Source organism: Ambystoma mexicanum, chromosome 1p (assembly GCF_040938575.1).
Source record: "Ambystoma mexicanum isolate Mex_15411 chromosome 1p, UKY_AmexF1_1, whole genome shotgun sequence".
Taxonomy (NCBI): domain Eukaryota; kingdom Metazoa; phylum Chordata; class Amphibia; order Caudata; family Ambystomatidae; genus Ambystoma; species Ambystoma mexicanum.
This window is the reverse complement of record NC_090921.1, coordinates 290395466-290422764: the sequence shown is the minus strand read 5'-3', so window position 1 is coordinate 290422764 and position 27299 is coordinate 290395466. Positions and strand designations below refer to the sequence as shown.

General features: G+C 48.4%; 1 long non-coding RNA gene across 1 annotated transcript in view; it reads left to right on the top strand.

Moving 5' to 3' along the window:
• Positions 1–27299, top strand: part of LOC138569298 (uncharacterized) — a 152466-nt gene that overhangs the window by 48694 nt on the left and 76473 nt on the right. The gene's annotated exons all lie outside the window — the stretch shown is intronic.

Genomic DNA, 27299 nt, shown 5'->3' with positions numbered 1-27299 from the left:
CTAAACTTCACAAAAACCCAGACTCGTGTATAGTGGAAAAGGTCACTGGCCTGGCTCTTTGGCCTTTACAAACTACTGACCATCAACAATGAAACAAACAAAAAAAATTATGAAATAAACAACTCCCCCTTTTTCCCTCTCCTACCCCTCTTCACCCCCAATATCTCTAACTTCTTCACACCCTACTCCACACCTTTATCCCCCCATATTCTCCCTATCCTTCTTGCATACTTCTTCCCCCTTTTTGTCCCCCTAGGATAGCCCGTCTGTCCACACAGCTCCAACCACCTGCTTTACCACGCTAATAACCCTTTCTGCTTCCCCCAACCATCCTACAAAGGACTGTGTCCCCGGCTCCCCTGTGCTTCCACGTCCCTTCAATAGGCTCCCCCTTAACACACTTGTCTTCTCTCCTACTCTCGCATGCACAGCCCGGCTGACCTGTCACATCAGCAACGATAGCAACCATTCTATTACATAATCAGCGTTTTACATAACTATATCCCCCTAATGCCCAAGCCTGTCACGAAAATGCACAACATATGACCCACCAGTAACAGCCAAAAAAGATGGAGGGAGGGAAACACCAACCCTTGCTTGTTCCCGAAACTTCTCATCCCAAATAGTGAAGGGGCCCTCTAGCCCCAGCTGGCACTCGCTGCCCTCGGTGCAGCGCCCCAAAAACTCTGGGGGAAATGCTACTGCACCCCCACGGCATGGGGATCCTCTTAGTCAAACTGCACACAAATCCAGACTTGCGTCTAGTGGAAAAGGTTGCTTTAATGTGACAGAAGGTTTTTAAAGAGCCTGACCTGGCTCTTTGGCCTTACATACTACTGACCATTACCAATTAAACCAAACAAATAATTAAACAACACCCCTTTGTTCCCGCCCGTTACCCCTTCTTCCCACCTTTCTTCCAATCTTCTACCCAAGGCAACGCCAATCCTTCTCCATACTTCTTCCTGTTACTTGTCCCCCCCGGGATAGCCTGTCCGTCCAAACAGCGCTAACCCCCTCCTTTGCCGCACTAATAACAATTTCTGCTTCCCCCAACCATCCACCAAAGGACTGTGTCCCCGGCACGGCACCCAGAAAAACCCTTCCCAGATGTGTTCTTTCTGCCTGAACGGAAGGCAGCCCAAAACCTGCAGAGTAAAAAGCAATCCAAAGAACCAACATAATCACTGCACCTCTTTGCAAGGAAAACAAGGTTTATTACATGCAAAAAGGTTCTCAGACATAGTGAAAAGACTGGAGGGGGAATCTGTACCACTGCACCCTATACAATTGGGGTAGAGATACCCCAATTGTATAGGGTTTATTTTGCATATAAAAAAGAAAAAGGTGACAAAAGGTCCCGTAGAACCTGACATGGAGTTCTCTCTGTTAGTTCAAAGCAAGTACCACGTTTTAAGGAGGGAAATCATCACTAATGACGTCAACAATTTACAATGTTAATCCACCACCCTCATTGGCTACCATCTATATACATACTACCAGCCCCCTATATTTTCTTGACCGATTAGCCACATCCTAATCTATCCCAGCCCTCTAACCCGTGGGTCCCTTATTCTGTCACCTTGATGCCCAACTGCTGGATTGCCGAGTTACATAGGATGCACCCCCCCTCTGAAACCCTCCCGCTTCTTCCATCAGATTAGCCCTGAATGTACAGTAGTGGTGGCATACACTGAATCAGAATATATTGTCACTTGGCACCCCTGATGCCTTCAGTGCTTCAATTAGGGCAATGAGCTATGCAGCATGGGCAGAGTAGTGCATAGGCAATCTCTTCTGAACCAATACCTCATACTCTCCGTCTATTAAGGGGACCACTGCCACCCGGTGTGCCCTTTGCCTATCTCCTGGTATATGGTTGCTGAACCATCCACGAAGAATACTTCCACATCCTCAAGAGCACAGTCCCTTGCCTAGGTATGTCATCCTCAGGGCCCTCATAGGTAACAGAGTCATGCACTTCGTCCTCCTCAGTAATTGGTTCAGTGAGAAACGTGGCTGGGTTAACAGTCTTGCACCTCACAATGTGAATGGATGGGCTTGATAAAATCACTTCATATGCTGAAGTCCCCGCCGTAGTCAGAGTGGATTTACACATCTCAAGAAATGCGAATGCTACTTGTTCCACATATAGAGTTACTGAGCACCCCATTGTAATCGTGGCAGACATTTCAATGGCAAAAGCCACAGCTGACAAATCTTGCTCACATGGTAACTGACCTTACATCACTAAGTCCAACATCCCACTATAATAGGCCAAGGGATTGTGACCCAGAGTACTTTTCTGTGTCAACACTGCTGTCATCATTTTTCTATCTGGATGGGAAAACAAATAAAACTCCTGTGTGTAGTTGGGGGTTGCTAAAACAGGGGCATTACTGATTCTGTCCTTAAGTTCTTGGAAGCATGTGACCATCTCTTCTGTCCATATGATGGTGTTTTTTGAATTTTTGGCCTCCTTCAGTCCTTGGACTAATGGCCTTGTATGTGTGGTATTGTAACAAATCCATGCCCTGCAATAATTGCACAACCCTAGGAACTTCTGCATGTCTTTAACTGTCACTGGCTGTGGGGTGATGCACATTGTAGCTTTGCGCTCAGGTGTAACTCGTTTGCCGTCAATGGAACTCAGTTGTCCTAAATATAGCACTTCCTGTTGATAGTATTGCATTTTGGCCCTGTCCACCTGTACCCGTTGTCTGCTAACATTGCTGTTCACTCTCACTGCATACCAACAAATCGTCAACATATTGGATTATGATACTGGGCAAGTCAGCATGGAGTATGGGGGACTCACAGTACCCCTGTGGGAGCCTAGTATGCAGGAATCGTATCGTGTGGTAGGGGAACGCGGGAGGTACTGGGAATCGGGCTGCAATGGAATGGAGAAAAATGAATTCTTTAAGTCAATAACATTGAAATGTGTCACTGTGGTAGATATGTTACAAAGTATTGTTGCTGGGTTTGGTGCAACCAGGAATTCATCTTGAACCACACTGTTTAACGGGTTTAAGGGGGACTTCGATGGCACTGTAATACACTTGTGCAGTAATGCTGTGATGGTATCATGTATACCCTCATCTGCCTCCTTTGGAAATGGGTACTGCTTTACTCTGAATAATATTGCTCCTGGTTTAAGGGTAATGTGTACTGCTGCCACACTCTTTAACAGTCCTAGGTGCTTGTGCTAAGTCGTATTGGGAAAATTATGCCATACTCCAGCTACCATGATGGAACATTGTGAATCATTATTTCACAAAGGACACATACTTTATATATTACTTCCCCATCATCGCAGGCCTCCTCAAACTGTTGCCCGTCTGACACCCCACTCAATTGTTGGGTTGGACCAATGTACAGGACCATGCACCATTCTCCTATCTCTGCATCAGTCCCTATCAACACAATTTTGTCTCCAGTGACCACTGCCCCCTTCCAGATCTAGTGTGAGGACCATTCCAGCATCATGATCTTGGGGCATAGCTGGTCAAAACAAGAATTTGGATGGTACCCTCCACAGCCTTCTAGCCACACCTGGCACTGTATTGAGCTAAACTGTAACTCTATACATAAATAAGTCTGGGTGTACAGGTACTCCTCGGGTTGCTCCCACACTTCCCAATGCGTGCACAGTGACCATTGCCCTTACAGAGCATATAACTATAACTAGACCTTCCTCCATGAATTATATTGTCATATTTAATTTGCTTCGCACATCCCTTCCCAACAAATTCACAGGGGATGCGCTGGAAACAACTATGGGGCTTGTACTTCTGTGTTACCTACTTTAATGTGTAATTGCCCCAGATAACCCTTGCGTGTCCATCACTTCAGCCAATAAGTAGAAAGCCTCCCCCCCTAACGCATAACTTCATTGCTCTTGTGCCTACCATGAAAACAAATGATTTATTTCCTATCTCCACTCTCACCAAAGGTTCCTCTTCTGGGTCAGCAGTGACAGACAGGACTGGACATGCTAAAGCTCTCTGTGGGCTTTCCTAATCTGGGTAAATATTTGTCCCTTGAAATGTAAATCCTCTTCTGCCCCCCTAAATCCCACAAATCCCACCTTTCTATGGGGTATCCTCCTTGTGGCCCTCCTCAATATTGTCCCTGATTTCCAACATTCTAATCAAACCCTCCTTCCTAAGTGGGGGCTGCTTGTACCAGTCCCTGTATCGCACTCTGCTCTGTCTGTCCTCCTGGTGGTGCAGTTACTACCACTCCCTCCACCATCACCTTTGCAAGCTTCTTCTGTATTAGTGTTGCTTTCTCTTTCTGTACCATCTCAGCCACTTCCTTTGCCTTCTCTCTCCCCCTTTCACAATGGTGTACAGGAATTGATTGTATCTCCGCCCACCCCTTTGCTCCAATGCCTACCACCTTATCTAGCACCTTCGGCACTTCTTTGGGGATGCTTTTCTTTAACCTAAAATAGAAAAACGCTATGGACCTGTCCCATGGTCTCCTCGTTTCTGCCCTCCACGTCTCCTGCGTTTGCAGTATATACTGTGCCTGGTCCTCATTGTCTCACATAGTTTGTGCATTATCGATTGGAGATCTGGCAGGCGGGGGTATGTGTGCCACAGTGCTGCCCATATTCGGGTACCATACAGTCATTAAAATGGGCCCGTCATGACTGTTGTCCCCTATCTGTATACCGGGATACCCTGCCTTAACCCAATTGTCATCTCTCTGGTCTCTTAGTACTGCTATGAACAAGCTCTTCATATTGCCCACAGCTAGGGTAATGCTGGCTGTCTGTTTCTCATTTGCCTGTCCCCGAGGTGAAAGGTGGTGATGTCTTAATCAAATTATTCCTGTCCATGTGGGGCCAGGGTACATATTATGCCTTCCCTGGACTTTTGTGCAATAACGGTAACTCTGCCCCTACCAACATTCCTGCCATGTTTTTCCCCACTTCATTATCGACATGTGCCTGTGGCGCAATCTCAAACTGGGCCTCCACAAACTTTGAACCCGCTGCGATATCATGGGCGGGTCCTCATCTTCCACCTGCTCCTCCTCCATGTCCCAGTCTTCCTCTTCCACAACTGCAGGAATATTGGAATTGGACCAAACCGATCCATAATCCAAACTCCCTGCACGTGGCATTCCTCTATACTGCCACTTCATAGTACTGTCCTTTCCCTTCTGTCTCCACATGCACATCCCTAATTGTTGTACCATCAATTCTAAGCAAAATGTCCCCTACTCGCCATTCGTCTGTCCCAACAGGGGCTCTCTGCCCATCTCCTCTGTCCATCATCAACGTAACTAGCTCATCTTCTGCCTTCCTTAAAGCCTCTTCTAAATCCTTAGGTGGCCTCCGCACTGGTTCCCTAGGGCTTGAGCTTGGGCGACTGTGGGTGCTATGGGGTTGGGTATATTCTCATACTGGGCAGGAATTGAAGCAGAGGGGCAATGGTGGCCATTGGGTATACAAGGGATTTGGGTAAGCTGCCGCTACACGTGTGGGCTTAACACCCTACTGGGAAGGCTGCACTGTGGTTACTGTATTCGACAGGAGGTGATACCCCTGGGTATTCGGGACACTGGATGTGGATGGAGCCAGGAAACATGTTGCCGGGGTCCCGCTTACTGTTTTCGTAAGGTCAGAGTGCAAATTCTCCATATCCTCCACCCTTCCCCATAGTTCTAGAATCCCCTTTCTGTTCTTCAATTTCTTCCCCTTAAACTTGGCTGCAGAGGGCGCTAGAGGGATAACCAAGATGGCCGCCTTGGTCTAAGCTCACTCATAGCCCCGGATTAATCCTTCAAAATCCTGCTTTTCCCGGCTCGTGAGCGAATTGTCTGCCTCTACTTCTGGCCCCCCACCTGCCAGTCCCTCATTCCATGAAATTTGGAAGAAAATCGGCCTCCCGGCGCCACCAAACAGCCATCCCAGCTTTAAGGCCGAGAAACCTGAGGAGGCCGCGCCGGCCGCGAAGCACCCAGGCAACCCCCGCTGCAGGCGCATCCCCGGATGCCCTGACCTCTACAACAGCCCCCAGGGCGATATCGCAGACCCAACAGGTGGGAGTGCAGCGGCTGCCGGCAAGTACGGGGAAGAGTCCCCCCCGCCTCTCCCGGGCAGAGCCGCCCGGCGAAGCATCTCCGGAGGAGACGCGGGCCGTTTACACCGCACCGGCAGTGAGCGCCCGTGCTGCGGGAGCGGAGGAGTAGAGTGGAGCGGACCGGTGGTTGCCCCCCCTCCACACTGTGTCATCGGAGCCGCGCTGTGCCATCAAAGCCGCAGACACCCGCCGCCCCGCTCTAGCAGGATGGAATCCAGGCCCGCCGCAAACACCCGGAGCGACCCGAACATCGGCGCTGCTCCAGAAACCCAGCTGCACGCCAGGGACGACCGGAGACGGCGCCAACAGTGAGGTGTCCAGCGGACAACAAACAGATCAAGGTACAGGGGGCAGGGGGGAAGCGCTATCCAAGTAGACATAGTCGCGCTGGCCCCCCCTCCGCGGCGCTGACTACCACCAGTAAACCGCTGTGGCGAGCGCCACGCGACGGACCCCCTCCTACCCGTAGCAGAGCAAAGACTCCCAACGGTTCTCAGCACCGATAATTCCTCACTGCAAGGGGGAAAAGCACTGGAGAGCACCTACACATCTCAGCAAGGTTCACACTGGCCCCACGTTCCACTGAAGCGGTGTTTCCGTCCAAAAATCACAGCGCAAGAAACAGTCCTGGCAACACTTCCCCAGGACCCCTCGGCAACCATAGCACGCACGGAATCCCTCGAAGCCCATAACCACGGTGGGGAAGCCATGTGCTTCACTCTACAAACATCTCCTTCAAGGAGCACAGCAGGCACACCTCCTGACCCCTTCAGCGCTGGCCCTACTGTCCCAGTTGGAAAACAAGGCAAGCGACACGGCAGAAGGCCCATTACCTGCAACTAGATCGCTCCCCACAAGAAGCCACCTCTCCCCGCGACCCCCTCCTTCGACCTCCACAGGCAGATGCTGACTGCCCTCGACTAAGGGGAACCCAGTAAGTCAATTAAGCCACAGTAAAAACTCAAAACACAAACTAGATCCCATATCAGCTCCACAAGGATAATGGGGAAATCGGATAAATCCCAAAGGAAATTAACCTTTGAATGTGGCACTACCCTGAAAACCCCCCGCCTAGAAGATGAGCAAGATCCCACACCTGGCGGCTCCCAACAAATAGAATCAGGGAACAATCCGTACGAAATTAAAAGAACTCCTGCTAGAGCTAAAGGCTGGCATGGGCAGCTTAAATAATAAAATGGATGGTCTCTCTTCCAAAGTGGACCTCCTACAACACCGCATAGACACTCATACAGAGCGCCTGAATGAAGTTGAGCAACGGGTTTCCAACCTGGACAATGGAGCAGCTTCTATATCGAGTAAAGTGTCCCGGTTGGAGGCCCAAATGAAAACAACCATGGCCAAATGCGAAGACCTAGAAAGCCGCTCAAGACGAAACAATATCTGAATTATTGGAGTAGGAGAACACCAATCTCAGGCGAAGATGGAAGACTATGTCGAAGCACTCTGTATATCCCTCTTCGGCCGAGAAGCCCTATCCCACTTGTTCATCGTGGAGAGAGCACATAGAATTCCATCTGCCAGACCGGTCCCCGGCACATCACCCAGACCAATCATCGCGAAACTACTTAATTACAAGGACCCTGACACCATCCTCTGCCTTGCCAGGGAGAAGGGGGAACTCCTCCACGATGGGGACAAGATCCACATCTACCCTGACTTCTCCCCGCGGTCCAAACACAGAGAAGATCCTTTACCAGCATCAGACAAAGGCTCAGAGACAACCAAATGGCATATTCAATGCTTTTACGAGCACGACTCAGAGTACAGCATAACAGGAGAGTACACTTTTTCCAATCGCCAGAAGAAGCGGGCACCTTCCTAGACCAGATGGGCTGCCCCGATCAACCCCGCCCACAAAGGGAGAGAAACCCCAGGAATCCACCATAACACGAAGAGGCCAGGAGCGGACTACACTCCAGCAGTCCATAGCGAATTTGCCGGAACATGCACCATATGTCATAGCTACGGGGCAGGGATACTTTGGAAGCCCAGAGCGCCCCTAGCACAGCATTCGTTCATTCTACAGTTTGTTGTTATTGGGAGGGACTTCAGTTGACGGCCTGGCACCGCCAGGAACCGCCTCCTGCACTAGTCCACAAACGGGCCAGTTGGGGGATGCCCTGCTAACTCGCCAAGCTAAAAACTCTACAAACAACTGCTTAATCTCTGAATCAAATCAGCTTGCAACCTCTCCAGATGAGGCACACAAAGTTAGAACAATCATACAATTCAACCCACTACATTCAAGGTTGCAACCTGGAACATAAGGGGAGGCAACATCCCATCTAAAACCAGGAAAATCCTCCAGTACTTAAAAAGGCACGAGATCGATGTGGCCATGATCCAGGAAATGCACCTACTTCCAAGGAAAGACAACCTTTGGGCTAGAAGCTGGGGCTGCCACCGATACTTCCCCTCATTCTCATCATACTCCAGAGGAGCCACAATTCTGATTAGCAGAAAGACCAACTTCAGCATGATCCACACAGAAAAAGACTCAGAAGGCAGATCAATCCTAGTAAGTGGCATTGTGGCAAGCCAAAAAATCACCCTTGTCAGCTCCTACGGCCCCAACGTAGAAAGCGCCAATAATTTCGGCTGGGTACTGACCCACCTCTCTACCCAAGACCCGACGACAATAATCTGGGGAGGAGACATGAACACGGTGCTTGACCCAGCGAAGGATAGGACGCGGACCACGCCATAACCCATCTCCAAGGCCAGTCTTCAAATAAGAGAAATTTGCATTGCATTCGACCTCAAAGACGCTTGGAGACCATGCAACAGAGACCAACAAGGCTACACCTTCCACTCAGCAGTACACAACACGAGTTCCAGAATTGACTACCTATTCATCTCAGCAAACGGTCCACTGACATGTGGCCCCGGTTACGTCCTACCGAAAACTCTCTCCAACCACTCGCCAGTAATACTCAGCCTCAGCCCATCTAACCCCAGTCAACCGCTACAGCGCTGGCGCTTCAAGGCAGGCTCCATGTGAGACGAGGTATTCACCTCTGAATTAAGAGAAGAGATTGCGTCATTCCTCGATACCAACAAGGACTCTGTTCCCTCACCAAGCACGATCTGGGAAACACTGAAGTGCTTCACCAGAGAAGTTTGTCTTGCTAAGGAAAACAGCATCCTTAAACTTATCAGACGAGAACTAGCAACTAGCGAAGAGAAACACCTCGAGCTCGACATCACACGCACGAATGACCCGAGCTCAAAGGCCACCCTAAAAGAGGAACTGCAAAAGTTCAACAATGCAGCATACTGCGAAATAAAATTCCTAAATCGCAGCAGCCAAATCCGACAATACGGAGAAGGACAAAAACCCGGCGCTCTCCTAGCAAAATTGATAAAAGCTGATAACAAACTGTCGCCGATAGATGAAATATGCACTGAACAAGGCGAGTTAACCCACACCGACGAGGGAATTGCAGAACAATTCAGACTCTTTTACCAAGAGCTATATAGTACCAAACACAATGCAAACTTAAATCTCCCACTGGAGTACCTCGAAAACACAGAGTTATACTGGGTCGAAAGCCAGTTGCGAGAACCACTCAACGAATTCGTCTCGCCAGAGGAGATCATCGAAGTTATCAAGTCCCTCCCGAATTCCAAAGCCCCCAGCGCAGATGGTCTAACTGGGGAAATCTATAAATCTTTCGCAAGCACCCTAGCCCCACTCCTGGCAGCGGTGTATGAGGAGGCACTAGAAAAAGGGGCCCTTCCCCAGTCAACCCACAACGCTAACATAGTACTCCTACATAAACCCGGTAAACCTCCAGTGGAATGCGCATCATACCGCCCCATTTCCCTGCTCAACCTCAACAACAAAATCCTGCCAAAAGTTTTCACTAACAGATTGATGCCACTGATGCCCGCGTTGGTACTTACAGATCAGGCAGGGTTCATACCCGGCCGCAACACGACCTTTGGAATCAGAAGACTTTTCGGCGTCATCGAAGCTCTTGACCCTTCCCAGCAAGCAATTGCGGTGCTGCTCGATGCTGAAAAAGCATTTGATTCAGTGGAATGGCCCTTCCTGTTTGCGGTCCTCACCAGGATGGGGTTGGGAGCCCGGTTCATCAAGTTGGTATCCCTACTATATACTAAGCCACAAGCCAGCATCATCATAGGGGCTGCAAAGTCATCCCCCATAGAACTACAGCGTGGCACCAGACAGGGCTGCCCACTATCAGCGTTGATATTCGCCCTGGTAATGGAACCACTAGCCTCCAACCTACGCGAGCAGCGATAATTAAGGGGGCTCCACATAGGCCCACACAAAATAATAATATCCTTATATGCAGACGACGTGGCCTTATTCATCAGAGACCCAGCGGAAAACCTGAGCCCAGTCATGAGAGAGGTTATCAAATTCGGAGCAGCCTCTGTGTTGAAGATCAATCAGACCAAATCCATTATATTCCCGCTGACTCCGGCGACCAAGTTGTTTACTGACGACTTCCAATTCGCATGGAAAACATCCCGAGTCCGGTACCTAGGGATACAGATGTCGTTAAGCTACCAAGACGTTTTCTGAGACAACTACGAAGATGCTGTAAAAACCATGCAAGACAAAGTGTCACGTTGGAAGACCCTGCCATTAACCCTATGGCGAAGGGCCTCTCTGGTCTGTGGAATTGGATAAAATGAGGAGCCTGTATTGTTATCATCAGAAGAATCATAAGACCCAATGATAGAGAAACATTCTAAACACATTTTGCCATTTGCAATAGAATGACACTTGCACGTATTTGAAGTGCCATGGTAGTGTTTTAGAGACACGATATATTTGCACCATGATTTGCTATGTATTTATGTTTGCATTAGAAATAGCACTTAGGCTGAGAGAAACTTCGAATGAGGCCTGGAATGACACACACAGTCATATTTGAAATGACATGAAGAGCCATTTAGTACACATGTATGCTTTGTAGAGACACACGAAGAGACTAATGTATGTATGTTTGTATGTTGAGTCACTTAGAATGAGTTTGCATTATGTAGTGCTTGCATTGTGAGAGAATAGCGTAAACGCTAGGAAACATTTAACACAAGGCCTGAGCCATTGCTGATGGAGAGACACACAGAAGTTGGTTTTTCACTGGGCCCAGCGCAAAAATGTTATGGTTAACACTGTGATAGAAAGTATTCGTAAACATTGGCAGAGAGACAGAAATAACATGAACCCTTGTCCGAGAAGGAAGCTTATCAGCTTGGCTTCTGTGCTTTCGCGGAGACTGCAACACGAGGGTGGGGGCATGAGCACGATGTGGAGATGGAGAAGGTGTTTTTGCATGAGAGAGACGGGGCCTAAAAGAGCATTTTATGATGCCAACAGAGCCTACAGTGGAGTGAATGCAAATGAATGGGGAAATAGATGGTGTTTTTCACCGCACACCGAATGGCCATGAAAGAAAGATATGATGTTCAGATGTCATGCTGACAGCACACGCAGTGACAGGACATGCCGTGCAAGAAACATGCAAACACAGTCTGGCAGGCATTTTGCTATATGCTGACTACTTAGTAGAGTAACCATGGAGAGATATGTGTGTCATTGGAGACTATAACCAGGGCTGGAGAGAAAGGAGTGAGTTAGTTCGAGGGAGATCGGGAGAGCCAGAGAGTTGGAGAGAAGTTGGTTGCTGAAGGGGAGTTGGCTGGAGTATGTTTCTGAGAGAGATGGTGCAAGACGAGATGCGATGAGAGAGAGGTGTCTTGGTGCAGCAGACTAATAAGGCCTTGATGAGAACGATCTGACAGAGAGAGAGCTTGGCAGTTGGCAGTTACCAGAATTGAGGCCTGCCACTGACTGACTGATTGCAGAGTCGTGCCTTGATGAGATCGACCTGGCAAGGACAGACCTGGAACACATGCAGAATGGGAAGCATGATTTTGGCCTACACTAAATTGATTGATTAGGACAGACACTCACATAAGAGGAGAAGGGGAAAGCAGGCAGGGATTGTGTAGAGTGAGAGTGGGAAGGATGGTGTGGATTGGTGGTGTGGATTTGCCCATGGAGAAGATGGATGCTGACGCTTGCATTTAGACTGCATTAGGCAGCACAGGCTTGCATTAGAAACCTGAAAGTCATTGCATGATAGCTTTGCACCAGAAGTATAAAAGTTGAAAATTAGACATAGCATTAGAACTGCCTGCATTGTTATGCATTATGCTTAGCTGTGTGATCATAAATAAATGTATCCCATTGTTATAAATTGAATCGATTCTTTGTGTTTTCTTTGTTTTGTGTCTTATGTTATTTGTTATTCTGTTACCAGTAGTAAGATAGGAGTAACACAGTGCACATAGGGGCTGAGATACGAATGCAGCAAGGGGGGGTATAGTGATCCATAACCGCCTAGGCCCCACGAGGCCTAAGCCCCGCACACCTGGTGCCTTCCTTCACCATCACCGTCTTCTGGCCAATGCAGAATTTGACTTTTATGGACTTCATTCACGGTGGGTCACTCTTTCTCAACTACCATGCGGGACTTCCTTTGCATCTTGTACTCATGGTGGCCCTGAATCATGCTGTTCCCATCTTCATCTTGTATCCTGGCTTGCAACATTATGTGTTACTACTGACTTCTGCAATTGTATTCACTCTCCACTCTACCACTATAAAGAAACAGACGGATAAACAAAATGGTTAAGGGCTTCTCGCTGGCTGGCTGGCTTCTGAGCTACTGTATTGTCCCAACTGGATGTCAGGTCCCAGTTCAATGGCCCTTGCCCGTTTAACAGCTCACGCATGGGTCAGTTCTCCAAGGGTTCCTGCCGGTGGTATACGGAAATATAAATGTCGCTAGGACTTTGGCCCTGTGGTTTGGATCGTGCTTTAACAAAAAGTCTTCCGAATGTCCTTAGTTGGTCAGGTCACTCCCAGCCTCACAGGGGTTCCTTTTGTTTCAGCCCCTCAATGAGGTCTCGGGTTCTCTACCTCGTGGGGGCTCCTTTTTCAACCCTACTTGGGCTACTTTCTCTCTTATCCTCTCTCGGGCTCTCCGCCTCTCACCCTCTTTGATTATCTCAGTTTTCCCAACCCTGCATGGGATAATCTGGTCCTTGCCTCGTCTCGGGCTGTATGTCAGTTCTTAGGCCTTCCTTTCTCTCACGCTGGCTTGGGTAACCTGGCTCACTCGGGCGGTAAAGCAGCTAGGCCCCTTTTGTGCCTTCCTCACCCTGGCCTGGGGTATTCCTGTATCTTAAACCGGCTTGGGGTCTTCCTTGGGTGTCTGCCCTGCTCTGGGTTCTCGTGGTGTACCACATGTGGTCATAGCTCTCAACCATTTGTCTCACAAAGGCGGGTGAAATCACCCGATTTTGTTTTTGGCGGGTGAGACGCCCGTTGGAATGAATGGGCGTGCAGGAGGCTTGGTGGGTGAGTCAGCCCTTTGCAAGGCGGGTGACACCCGCCCAAAAGCGGTTGAGTTGAGAGCTATGCGTGGTGGAGCCTTCCTCTGGAGAGGTGGTAGCATGGTTTCTGCTTCCCGGTTTCCTCTGTGGCGGTGTGTGGGCTTCGGCTCTCTCTGGCAGCTATGGTGGGCACCGGTCAACCATGCCTCAGTCAGTCATGTCACATATTTGCAGTTTCTGCTTCTCCAGTTACCTAGGTAGCGGTGCACGTGCTTCTGATATTTTTGGCTTGTACAATCGATGACTGTCTACTATGTCTCAAGCGGTCACGTCACTTCCTCATGTGGCGGGTCCGAGTTTCTAGAGCTCCTGGGCTGGCACTAGGGAGAAGAGCTGCGTGTGCTTCCTCGCTCTGCAGTGCTCTGTGCCGTCTGTGTGTTATGTCTCCCTAAATCAAACCGAAAGGGGGTTCAGGCCCTCCTCAGTGTATTGGCTCCACAAGCTTGTTAGCTGCACCCCGGCTCACTTCACGCTCCTCTCCATGTCGGTAATACACTACGTTTATACTTGTCTCTGAAAGGTGATGAAGCAATCCTTTGGGTTTGCGAGATTTAGAGCTTCGGGTCAGAAACCAAGCCAGGTACAACATTCTCATAGGGATTTGAGGCAATCCCCAAGTACCCAATGCAGTCATTGGCTTCCTTAGATAAGGGCGTGGTGCATATCCCTGCTAGGGGTTGGCCTATCCTCCATGGGGCGGGGCTTCACCTCAATAGGACCCCTCTTGCCATGTCCACTAGGGAATGTATAGCTAAGCAGGCTCCCTTCCCTATAGTCCCAAAGGGGATGGCTCCCCCTCGGCGAGATGGGCTCATTCTCTAGAGTCTTCAGGGTATGGAACCCATGATGATGGCAAGTTAGGTCTTGCTATCTTCTTTGACCACACACTGGGAAAAGAAGGTAGATTTCTGCCTTAAATAAAATCAGGACTTTACACATAGTCTGTTCACCCCCCTCTAGATACCCCGCTGCCCAGGCCTATGAGGCTAATTATTACAGCTCACTTCCCAGCAGCTGGAGGCTTCACACAGCACATTGGAAGGAAGTAGATACTGATCTACCTGCTATTGAACTGTGTGATTGCACCTGCCGCCAGTAGCTCCCCCAGTTGCCGCTCTTATATAACGTGCTCACTCCCCTTCCCACCCCTCCCTTTCCCCCACGCCCTGAAGTGAGTGGCTTTGAAAGTTGGCTCGGTATAAATTGCCAATCACACATAATTGAATCTCCTTTATATTAAGGCTGCAGTGCTGTCAGTTTGCTCAGGTAGGGCAGAATGTATGGGCCTTTTTTGTTCACTGGAGCAGTATGTCTCAACGCCATATCCATGGTACAATGCTGTCTCTATGCAGTGGCGTCAGAAACGTCGCTCCCGTTTTAATGAGTCAGTACTGTTTACATAGCTGTGCCTTTGTCTTGTTTTAATGGCACAATACTGTATATGTCCACTAGGGGAAGCATTCCTCTGCTCTATCGCCATGTTACAATGAGGGGCCGATTCTGAGATGCCTGCAAACAAATGTAAGGAAGTGTTCTTCCATGAACGAGGAACACTTCCAAACACCATATTCTGATGAAGAAAGAATGTGGGGCAGGGACATGAAAGCCTCGACTTTTGCATGAGCCGAATTTATGGCTTGGCAACAGCCCTAGCAACCATCAGGAATGCAGGGCAGCCACATGGAGGGGAGTCTCCTTCCAGCAGAACCGGTTTAGCACAGCAAAAAAAAGGAGTTATATAATACGGTGCTGTTAAACTCCACTGCACGCTTTCCCCCTGCATCAGTGGAGTAACTTTGCTGAAAATGTTGGGGGGGACATGACATCTGAAGAAAAGGTGTCTCAGCCAAATGAATGGGGTCAAAATGGTGTGCCATGAAAGTTGGGGGGGACAAACACCCATGCCCCCCTTAAAATTACGCCCATGCCCTGCATAAGGAAATAGTTTCTTACCTGTAACTCCATTTCTCCAGCATTGATATCTTTCATGGATTCACATGCTTAGAATATTCCCCGTCGTCAGACTGGGACCCCTCGGTGCACATATATAGCCTTTTCCAATAGGAAAACTTCTGACACTTTTGTGTCCTGTCTACGTCCTTTTAGGACCCGCCTACGCATGCTCCGTAGGCCGTCCCAGTATAAGAGGCCCGCCCCCGCGGCTCCCCTTCAGATTTCGGCCCCTCCAAAGTAGAAAGGGTTAAACTTATCAATCAAATACATTACATTCCGGGGAGGTTGGCGGGCGCATGTGAATCCATGAAAGATACCAATGCTGGAGAAATGGAGTTACAGGTAAGAAACTATTCCCTTCTCCAGCATTGGATCTTTCATGGATTCACATGCTTAGAATAGATTGTATAGCAGTAACACTCGAGAGGGCGGTGAGAATGTAATGTAATATACCCTCACCATACTACACAATGCATATGTACAGTAGGAATAAGTTAACTCATATAACCTTACCCACATAAAGTATACTGTCATTAAAAAGGTAGACAACAGATTCTCCACAGCGTGGAGCTTACCTTACTGAAACAGATGGTGCAGGACAGCTCTTCCCATCTTCACCTCGTCCGCATGCTGTCTGGCAAGGCAGTAGTGGCGGGTAAACGTGTGGGGCACTGACCATGCTGCAGCTTGGCATATGTCCGTCAGCGGAATTCCTGCCCATAAAGCTGTTGAGGAGGACATCGATCTTGTAGAATGGGCTCTAGGATGTCCTTGCAGTGGCCTTCCGGCCTTAGAGTGACAAAACGCAATCGTCGATGAGACCCATCGAGCCAATCCTTGTTTAGAGATTGCTTTTCTTCTCGTCGACGGACCATATGCGACGAACAGTTGTCGAGTAGACCTGAGTTCCTGTGTACGATGTAGGTAAAATTTCAGAGCCCTCTTAACGTCCAGGGTATGAAGAGCTTTTTCTGCTGCCGATGATGGTGTGGCGAAGAAAGTAGGGAGAACAATGGACGAGTGTTTGTGATACACCGTCGGAACTTTTGGGACGAACATAGGATTAGTTGCCAGGACTACTTTGTCCTTAAAGAATCTTAGGTATGGCGGGTCTACGACCAGCGCTTGCAGTTCCGAGATTCTTCTAGCTGATGTGATAGCAATCAAGAATGCCAACTTCCACGAAATGAATTTTATGTCGGACGTGGCCATAGGCTCTAAAGGCGGTTTCATTAAGCCTGCCAACACTGTGTTGAGACTCCAAGTCGGGGGGAAACGTTTTACCGGGGGAAAAGCTCGAAATAAACCCCTCATGACTTCATTTTACAAGTCTGTCGCTAAATAGAGGAGACGACTGCCTCTTCCTTGTGAACCTCGAGATGGCCGCCAGGTGCACCTTTATCGATGTGAAGGATAATCCCCTCTCCGCCAAGAGGAGCAGGTAAGGTAGAACTTGTTCCGGCGTCACCAACAACGGTTGTAGGCCCTGTTGTCCTCTACACCATTCACAGAACCTCCGCCACTTATAGGAGTAAGATTTGTTTGTAGAAGGGGCTCTAGCCGCCTGCAGAATTTTTTGACAATCCTCCGAAATGTCTAAAGCACCGAACTCCGAAAAGTCAGGAGCCAGGCTGTAAGGCTGAGACTGTCCGGGTCGTGATGCCACACCGTGCCTTTGTCCCGGGATAGAAGGTTCGGGACTTTCGGAAACGCTATGGGATGTTCCAGCGACAGGTGAAGCAGGTCGGAGAACCACGGTTGCCTTGGCCAGTATGGTGTCACTAGAATTACCCGGCAATTGTATCTGCGTATCCACTGTATTGTCCTCCGTATGAGGGGGAACGGGGGAAAAGCATAGAGGAACATGTCCGTCCATGGGAAGGAGAATGCCTCCCCCATGGAACCCTCTTGAGGCCATCTGCTTGCGAATTGCTCGCATTTCTTGTTGTCTTTGGTCGCGAAGGCGTCCAGAGGGGGGTGACCCCATTTCTCGAACACTTTCATCAGGTGAACTGTGTCCATTTCCCACTCGTGTATCTGGGCCATGCTTCTGCTGAGGGAGTCTGCTTGGCAGTTTCTCACTCCTGGGAGGTGATGAGCCACGATGGAAATTTCGTGCTTTGATGCCCAATGCCATGTTTTCTGGGCTTCTATGGAAAGAGTTCTTGATCGCGTCCCTCCTTGTTTCCTCAGATAAAACATGGCCGTTGTATTGTCGGTCAGTATTCGTACTCACAAACCCTTGATGTGTGGTAGGAATGCCTTCAAGGCCCATCGTACTGCTCTGAGCTCTAACACGTTTATGTGTAGGAGTGACTCTGTTGGAGACCAGCGACCTTGCGTTTGGAGAGCACCCATGTGAGCTCCCCATCCGGTTAGGGACGCATCCGTGACTATGGTTCACTGAAACTCCGGCTCCTCTAGGGGTACACCGTTGTTCAGATTGTGGAAACTCTGCCACCACTGAAGGGTCTGAAGCAGCTTGTTGTCATCGATGGTTATCCTGTCTGACCACGATCCTTGAGCCTGCGTCCATCGGTCCGTGAGGAATTCCTGGACTGGCCTCATGAATAGGCGACAGTTTTCCACCAGATGGATGCAGGATGCCATGGCCCCTAGGACCGAAACGTATTTTCTCACAGAGATCTTGGTGTTTTGCCGTAGTCGGCACGCTTGTTGATTGAGTCTTGAGGTTCTGTCGAAAGAAGGTTTCACTAGCCCTAACTGGGTCTCGAACTGTGCCCCCAGGAATACCAGCGTCTCGATGGCCGCAGAGAGGATTTTTCGAAGTTTATGGCGAATCCCAGCTGTTGTAGAAGCTGCATGGTGGCTTGTAAACTTGTGTTGGTCGACGCTGGGGAGGGTCCCCTTACCAGCCAGTCGTCGAGGTATGGGTATACATGGTGGCCTTGCTTCCCTAGCCTGGCCGCTACTGGAGCCAGGCATTTCGTGAACGTTCTGGGGGAGGTCTTGAGCCCAAAAGGAAGAACCGTGAATTGGTAGTGAGTCCGCCCTATTACAAATCTTAGGAATTTCCTGTGTTTCCGACACATTGGAATATGGAAATACGCGTCCTGTAAATCCAGGGACGCTAGAAAATCTCCCTCTTGAACAGCGCGGATCACTTCCTGCAGAGTGAGCATCTTGAATTTTAGGCTCTTTAAAGACTTGTTGAGATCGCGTAAGTCTAAAATGGGACGCCATTTGCCGTTCGGCTTTTTTACGACGAAATATCTTGAGTAGACTCCTTGACCTCTCTGTGATGTTGGAATTAATTCTATCACGCCCTTTGCTAACATGAGTGTTACCTCTTGTTGCAGTATCTTCAGATGGGAATGAGCGGTGAACGCAGGTGGAATTTGCGGAGGTCTGTGTTTGAATTGTAGAGAGTGTCTGTTTCTTATAGTATCCAGCACCCATTGATCCGTCGTTATTCGTTCCCATTCGTCGACATATGCTGAAACTCTTCCCCCAGAACGGTGTGTTGTATGTCACTGCTGATCTTTATTTTGCTTGTCTCTCAACGACGATGGATATGATGGTCTTTTTCTGGAAGTCTGGAAGTTCCGGCGACGGTTTGCCGTTTGGGAGGCACGTCTGTATCCCTGGGAGGGGTAAGCCGATCTGCCAAAGGATCTGCCTCCAGACGCAGTGAATCTTGAATTACCTGAAGCCCCTCTAAAGGGACGAAAAGACTTGTAGCTTCTGCCACTCTGGAGGGCACCCAATGAACGTGCCGTGTCCGAGTCCTCTTTCATTCCCTTTAGGGCTTCGTCCACCTTCTCACTGAAAAGAAGGTCTCCCTCAAAGGGCATATCTAAAACTTTGTATTGTACTTCTGGCCTGAAGTAGGTACACTTAAGCCATGACTGTCGACGTAATACGACCCCATTATTGACTTGCTTGAAGCCTGACTCAGCGAGGTCCACTGCAATGTTTATTGCGTGATTTGAGGCTTCCTCACCCTCTCGGACAAGTAACATTGCTGCCTTCCTATGCTCTTCCGGAAGATGATCAAGCAACGGAGCTAGCCTGTGCCACATCTCCCTATCGTATCTGGCTACAATTGCCAGAGAGTTTGCAGCCTTTACTGTGGTCGCTCCCACGGATAGCACTTTTTTGCCAAAGGCATCTTGGCGTCTCGCTTCGTTCTCAGGTGGAGTCGTGCACTTGTGCTAGGCCTTCGCCTTCCTCGCCGCTGCCGCCGACACCACCAAGTCTGGCGTTGGTTGGGAGGATAAACACTTGGGGGTAGACTCTGGAGCCTTAAACTTTTTTTCTAGGCGTCCTTTCACTGCCGGCTCTGAAGAGCGGGTGCTTTCCGACATGAAAGAGAGAGTTAACTGCTTGTAACATTGTAGCTACACTAGAACAGTAACATTAGAATATGTAAATAACCAGAGGCCCCCACACAAGTATGTTTGCCCTCCTCCACCGTCTCTGAAGTTACCACCTCTCCCAACATTTGAATGACTAGCTTAGGTACACTCCTAGCTAGCACTTTCTATACAGATTGGGCCAGCATGCCCGCTTTATGTACGTTACCGTATATCATACATGTCAACATTTAGCTCTACCTGGGAGGGAGATTCCCTCTGAGAAATAGGGAGAATTAAATTTCTCCACTCAATTGCATCGGGGGTTTGAATTATTTTAGGAGGGAGGCAGTAAAAAAATTGCAATGTTTTTGTTAACGGAATCGTGAGTCTCCCGCCTAAATCGGGAGGGTTGGCAAGTACAGTATTTAGCAACTAGGGTGGTATATCTCTGCTTTGCATCATGCTACAGTACTGTATGTGAGAGCTCCAATACCTATGTTCCCAACTGAGACCCCAGACCTATGCAGAGTCGTCTGCTCTACCGGCATCCCTCATTAACAGCCCCCCCCCTTGCCCAGACCCTTGACTTTGTGTCTCCACTGACGCCGAGAAGAGAGCTGTTAAACTAGTCTCAGGCTCTCCTCAGAATCATCTGAAAATAGGGTATTAGCATACTTGGTCGAAAAACATTTGATTGTTTACTTTAGACTGAATTCTTTTGAATGTTTTCTTGGTCGAAATTCGGTCAAATTTAATTAAATATATATATTTAGGGTTGGGTAAAGGAATAGGGGGGAGTTGCGGAGGGTCTGCCATTGCATTTTCGACCAAAAAAAGAGCATACAAAATTCAGTTAAAATGTGAAAAGGTCAAATATTTTCGACCAAGTAGACCCAAACTGAAAATATCCCTCTGCCACAAGCTCCTTGCTGGCGCTTCAGTTACTCCCTTGCATAAAAGGTTTTCAAAAATTGTAATAACGGCTGTTGGTATTCTGAAAAATCCTTTGAATGTGAGTGAATACTGTGCCTGTATACCACTCCCATGAGTTTTACAGTTTTAGTGATATATATTAGTCCAGAGTCTGGCTGCAGACACCTTACTGAGACTGATAGTCACTAGTCAGTCACAAATGTATACAGATTGTGAAAGGTAGGTGGATGGCCTGCGCCAGAACTGTTGAATAAGTCAGTTTTAGCAGGAATTCAATAAACATTGTTAATTTATTTACACAATTAATGCGATTGCTACTATTTCTGTAAACAAGAACAATGGTGCCAACATCATCCAATTGGAGGCACGTGCTTATGTTTCTCCCATACCGAGCTTTATCAAGGCACAGTAGCTTGTATATAACTTAAGAACCAAGCATCTGTACTCATTCACAAATCTAGATACCGTTGATAATATTAAGATTCATTCTAACATTGTTCTGTCACAATATTATCATTATGCTGTGGTTATCAAAACATATTTTGATTGTTACATCACAATGAGATGCCGAGCAATGACGCCACTGAATACGCTTATTAAGTCTATATAAAGCAACTGCAACCCGGAATTAAGCAATTGAAATCTGGAATAGCAAACTCCTTAGATCTTAACTCCACCCAAACACTTGCCTCTAATATCACCATGCTTACTCTCTACTCTACACCAACACACAATTACAGCGCAGCTACACCCCTCGATCAATTTCGGCCTAGCTGCTCACATACGAGCTTTACCCCATGAACACCACATCATTCTAATAACACACAGCTACATCCCATGACAAACCAGCCTAGCTGCACACATAAGCGTCCTACACAGGCCTAACGCAACCAGAACCCAGTCTTGTTGTCCACCCTCCAGACTGCACACATTCAACTGATATCAATACCACCACACCTAATGCTAGGATGCAACTACCATCAGGCAATTGCATCAGCTGCACACCTAACTGGTGTACCCAAGCACCATATGATACCTTACCCTTTCTACTGACCTGAACTGCGGTCTCCAAGGGCGTTCAACCTACCAGCACTTTGAGGGCATACCAATGATATATATAGCGCTATATAAATGCCAAATAACATAACATAACAGTGATCTAGTGTCCACAATTTGTTCTGCATTTACTTTGCAAACATGCATTCACTTTAGGCTATTGTGCATAACTGATGGATAATCTATCATTATTCTGATATTGATCTAATATCCTGAAGAAGTAGTGTATTTTTAAATACGCACAATGGTTAATTCTGACTCCTTCATGCATTACCAGGTAAAGGTGGTGAAAGGTTGAGCATCACAGAGGCTGCATTTCCCGCCATTTCTAATGTGCCCGTTCCCATATAGGTATATAGCCTGGGCGAATCGCTGACGAGTTAAGTGGCTGCCTTTTACATAGGGCCTGCTAGCACTTTGTAAGTTCAAATCCGGCGGCAGGCGGCCTCAGCCTTTTATCCTTCCAAGATTGATAGATTGAGTAACATTCATTAAATGGATTAATAATAACACCTGCTATTATAGTGCTTAGTAGCAGGGGGAACCTGGCAAGAAGCACTATTTAAAATCCTATTCAGGAGCTCTGGAAAATGTCCTCCTGCTGTCGGGCGCACCTCCTTGCCAGCACCCTACTCATTCTGCTCCCCTGACCTTGCTCATAGACTGCCTGCACAGAGCCCTACCGCAAAGCAGTTCCACCTCCTGTACACCCATCACCAGCACATATCCTCGCTTCTGTGTGCGCAGGTGACGTCATTCCGTCGTCTTCACCCTATGTGTGCCGTACTGCTTCTCCATGATGATATGTCATCCCACACATGCTCCGTAACATTTTCTTCACCTCTTTCTTTCTCGGCACGTCTAACGAAGAATCATCCCGCCTCCCAGCCCTGCGTGCTAAAAGCCGTAGCACCAGAATGGGGTGGGAATGCAGGCATTGTGTGCACCGCAACCCTCCTTAATGGGATGAGAGGAGGCACCCAATGGCCTGTACTTCTGCCCCCTCACCATAGCTGCCTACATTTGAAAATCAAAAAGCCTGAGAATTATGCCCCGCCCATAACCACACATGACTCCGCCCAATTACACAAGGCCCCGCCCACATGTCAAAAAGGTAAACTTTATTGAATGTGTGATCAGCTATGTACACACAGCTGCATCAAATGAAACTGTGCCCTCAAAAACACATTTACCATTTTTACAGGGCCCTTTTGCATTTGGAAGCATTACACTAATCCAGATAAAGGCAGGTCTTCTCACTTGCAGGCAAGGGGACCCCCAAACATCATTTTGAAATGCAAACCCACACACAATTCCATTCGGAGAGAGCCTTCCAGCCGCTTTAAAATGATTCTGGGAATTTACCCCTGGTTTCCCTGTTATAACTACAAGACTACGAGTCCCAGAATGCAGTTCAGTCGTTTCACACTGGCACACATTGTGTTATGCAGGGCGTAAATAAAATGTGCAATACCTCATAAAGGGTAAAAACATTGTTTTCATGTCAACCAAGCAGACAGGGCACACACTAGTATGCATTGTTAGTCTGGTATTTACCTTAGCATAGATGCAGATTATGGGGCTTTTAAATGCTAAGCAGCCCATCCCAGTGAGCTGTGGCTTGAGGGCGAAATGGGCCATTCCACACACTTGTCTGCTAATGCCTGCAATAAGACGTGCAAAGCAGTGTACTTCAAAGAGAATGAGGGGGGCAATGCCTGCAGACTGTAATAGTCCTGCTGAGACATTTCTTTAACATTGTATCAGGCCCTTGATCAGCATTTCCCTGGCAGGAAAAAATAAAAGTAATCCGTAATTAGAAAATCACAGACAATTTAAAAAACACGCTTTTCTGGGATGCAGGTATGGCAGGTGCCGCCATAGCCACTTCAATGTTGACATAGCCGCTTCAATGTTGACTGTTCCTATCCTTCTGACTCTCAAAGCTGCAGCAACTCTGCGCCTGCTGTGAAAACTCACAGACTCCAATGCTCTTCCGCGGAGACCCGTAGAAGAACGTGAAAACCCTGAGTCTTTGGGTTAAACCCGGAGGTTAGGCAGGTATGCCCAGGGCTTTAAGTGGGCCGGAGCCAGCCGGACTGGGCCCCGCAGTCTCCAGGAATGGCACCCGAGCCGGGGCCTACCCCCACTAGCCCCAGCCAGCCGACACCTCAGGCAGCACGTGTAGAGGCTGCACAGTTATACGAGCGGCTTGCAGGTGTCAGCACTTCGGTTTAGAAAAAAGAAAAGGCAGTGTCTTTTATTTTTTCTAAACCGAAGTGCTGACACCTGCAAGCAGCAGGCGTAACCATGCAGCCTCTACACGGGCTACCTTTTGTTTTGTCTATGTACTCGAAACAGGAGGAGGGCTGGACGGCCCAGCTCTCCTTTTGGTTGAGTAACTAACTAGTCATCACCCAGCATAATGCTGGGTGATGACTAGTTACTCGAAAACAAAAGGAGAGACTGAGCCCTCCAGGCCTCCTCCTGTTTCAAGTACAGACATTTCATTCAAGGAGCCTGTGGTTAAAGCGTGTTCCTTGAATTAAAGTGCTGCCTGCTCCTTGTGAGCTGGGGCACACTGGTGTCGCACCTTTTGATGTGCCTAGCCCCTTCTTTTGTTTAAAATGAGGGGCTGGGTGCATCAAAGGGAATAATGTCAGTGTGCCCCAGCTCCAACTTTTACCAGCCGCCCCTCCTCCCCCGCCCTTAATCGAGGGGGGACTTTTGTTAGGGGGCATGTCCTTAGGCCACACCCCCTAGCTAGGGTCCACCTTCGATTTCCAATCCCACGTAAAGCACTGGGTATGCCCCTCACTGGCGCTAATGCATTAATAAGAGCACAAATTAATATTGAGCGTGTGCGACCAACTACCAGCGGCCAATCACGGCGAGCCCACACAGACCATAAAGAAATCTAACCAACGACTACACACTCAACCCGAGAGGATGGAGGCATCCAATAATTACAGTTTATGGATGAAATCTGTCAGCAAGAAGAAGAAAGCAAGCCCATTTCAACTCCCGACTCGTCTATAATTCTTCTTTTATGGTTTCTAAACAGTGGATATGGATTCGAATGCGTTGCCCCTGAGCTGTCGTCTACGCTCGTTATACGCACGTGTACGAGTCCTCTGACGAGTAGGGCCCTGCCTCCCAGGTGCCCATAACATTATTGAAAAGAGCCACTTGTACGTCCATCCTGTACAGGATAAAAACGTTTACAAACTTCTGAGGACTTTGTACAATTCTTACCCCCAGCGCCAAAGTGAAGGTAAAGAATGGAGGCTTTTCAGGGTGAAATCCCGACCTGTAACAGGGACATATTCCCGTGGAATCCCACCAGTAGTATTTCCAACCTGAGCTGTAATACGGATGTTATCGCCAAGACTGTATTGAGGCCTTTTCAAGCATTGCTGAGGCCCTGCACTTTTCATTTTTGCCCACATTGAGGGCAGGGACTTCTGCAAGCTTGAGGGGAGTGTTATGTATGACCCTCCCATGTGTATTACCCCTTTAAGGGGATGTGTCCCTCCCACGTGTATTGCCCCTTTAAGATGGGCCATGACTGTGTCATGGCCCAAGCTAATAAAAGGAGCCCCTGCAGGCATGTGCAGCAGAACGGCTGCAGACTCCAACCATGGAACATCTGTGTCAGTCTCTCATTATGGGCCTGCAGGCCTACACCGTGTGACCACAGTCCAGCGGCCTTGGCCTGCAGGCCCCATGCTGTGTGACCACAGCCTTGCAGGTCAATGCTGGTCTGGGCCCCCCAGACCAGCCTGGTGCCCTGGGTCCAGCCCAGGCACCCACCATCCTGGATGCTGCAGGCATCCATGGCGCTCCGGCACCATGGTGCTCCGGCACCCAGGCTGTGCCCCACAGTCTCTCCGGGGCCTGCCCTGCACCACCTCAGTAAGACCGGGTGAAACCAGCATGGTGCTGGGCCCGCCAGCACCAATGAGGCCGGCCAAGTCACCGCCGCCGGCCCCACAACAGGGAGTACTGGTACTCAATATTGTTCAAACGTTCTCTGCAAAACCGCCAAAGCGCAGGAAAGCACAGCGGCTCACCATGAAGTCTTGCTTTGTGTCTGCAAAGCGTAACAAGAAGGGCGATTAGTGGTTAATAGAAGTATTTGTTACGGTTTCTGTTTAAAGGACTTCATTAACAATGCATTCAAAAGCACACAATGGCATAAAACACGAACCTGTCATTATATATATGTTGATCAAACATAGGATTATAGTTTTATTTAATCCATCCAAAATAGAAGATCACAGTAAAAGCCTACAAAAATAAGTTTGTTTTAAAAACTGTTTTACTGTGAAAGGAAATGGGTTTTAAAATATTTGTATTCACAGAGAAAGAAAGTGCAACGCAACGTCATATCTCCTGCAAGAGTCTTCATTTCATACAGAATGCAAAGTTATGCTTCTCTAGCATTTATTATCACCCCCATTCGCACACCTTAAAGGACTATAGTCCTTCCCCAGGCACACATGTGCCTGGGCTATTGATTGATTGATTTGTTTGTTTATAGAGCGCCTTACACCAAGGCAAATTAACAGTAGATGGGGAGATATATGGCAAAGTGCTTAAACCGTCAACTGGCCGCAAACCCCAATATCCGCATTAAAACAAAATGTGTGATCCTTGGCTAATCATTTATTGTCGCTGTGCTTTATATGTAAAAATTTGAGAGTTCTGAGTAAAGAAACCCTCCCTTACGATAGGCCAAATTCAGGGGGTCATTTTCCAATCTGGGGTGCAAGGATAAATCAGGGGCAGCAGGTAAGTCTTGGAAGTAAGACAACACAGGTTCGAAGCCTGATCCAGCGCTTAGAAACCACCTGTTGGTATTAAGTGTGTTATAAAAGAACAATTATAATTATAATCTCCCAGATCAGTAAATGAACAGTAAAAACCATGTGTAAAAGAGTTACACGTAGTTTTTTACTTCAAACCCATGTCCCCCCAAATTACCAGTACATCTACACTCCCCACCCACCCAACTTAACTTTTCACCGTCCGCCGCCTCTCCTGTACCCTGCAGTGACAGTTCTGTCGCTCCAATGCAGGTCAGATCTGACGCTACAGGATCCCTTTTTGTTTTTTAGTTTTTGTCCCCCGCATCCAATATTGAGGAAAAGGGGGACACCTCTGCACCCCCGAATTCCCAAAATACCAAACATGGGGAGCGGGTGACACCCCTCCTCTCCGTGTTCGGTATTTTGAAAAATCGTTCGAATGGTACCGTCAGAAATCGGTGAAATGTACCAATCGATTGATTTTTTACAAACAAATTGCTAACTCCTCCAAGGCGGTTGTGGGACTCCACTGGCGAGATCTCGGCATGAAGATCTCGTGAGAGTTTGCACATGAAGCGCGAGGGAAGCAGGATTCGCACCAGAGCCGGAGCGGAGGCACTAGAGCGCACACGGCTCTCGGCGCTCCTCCTGCGAGGGGAATTAGCCCT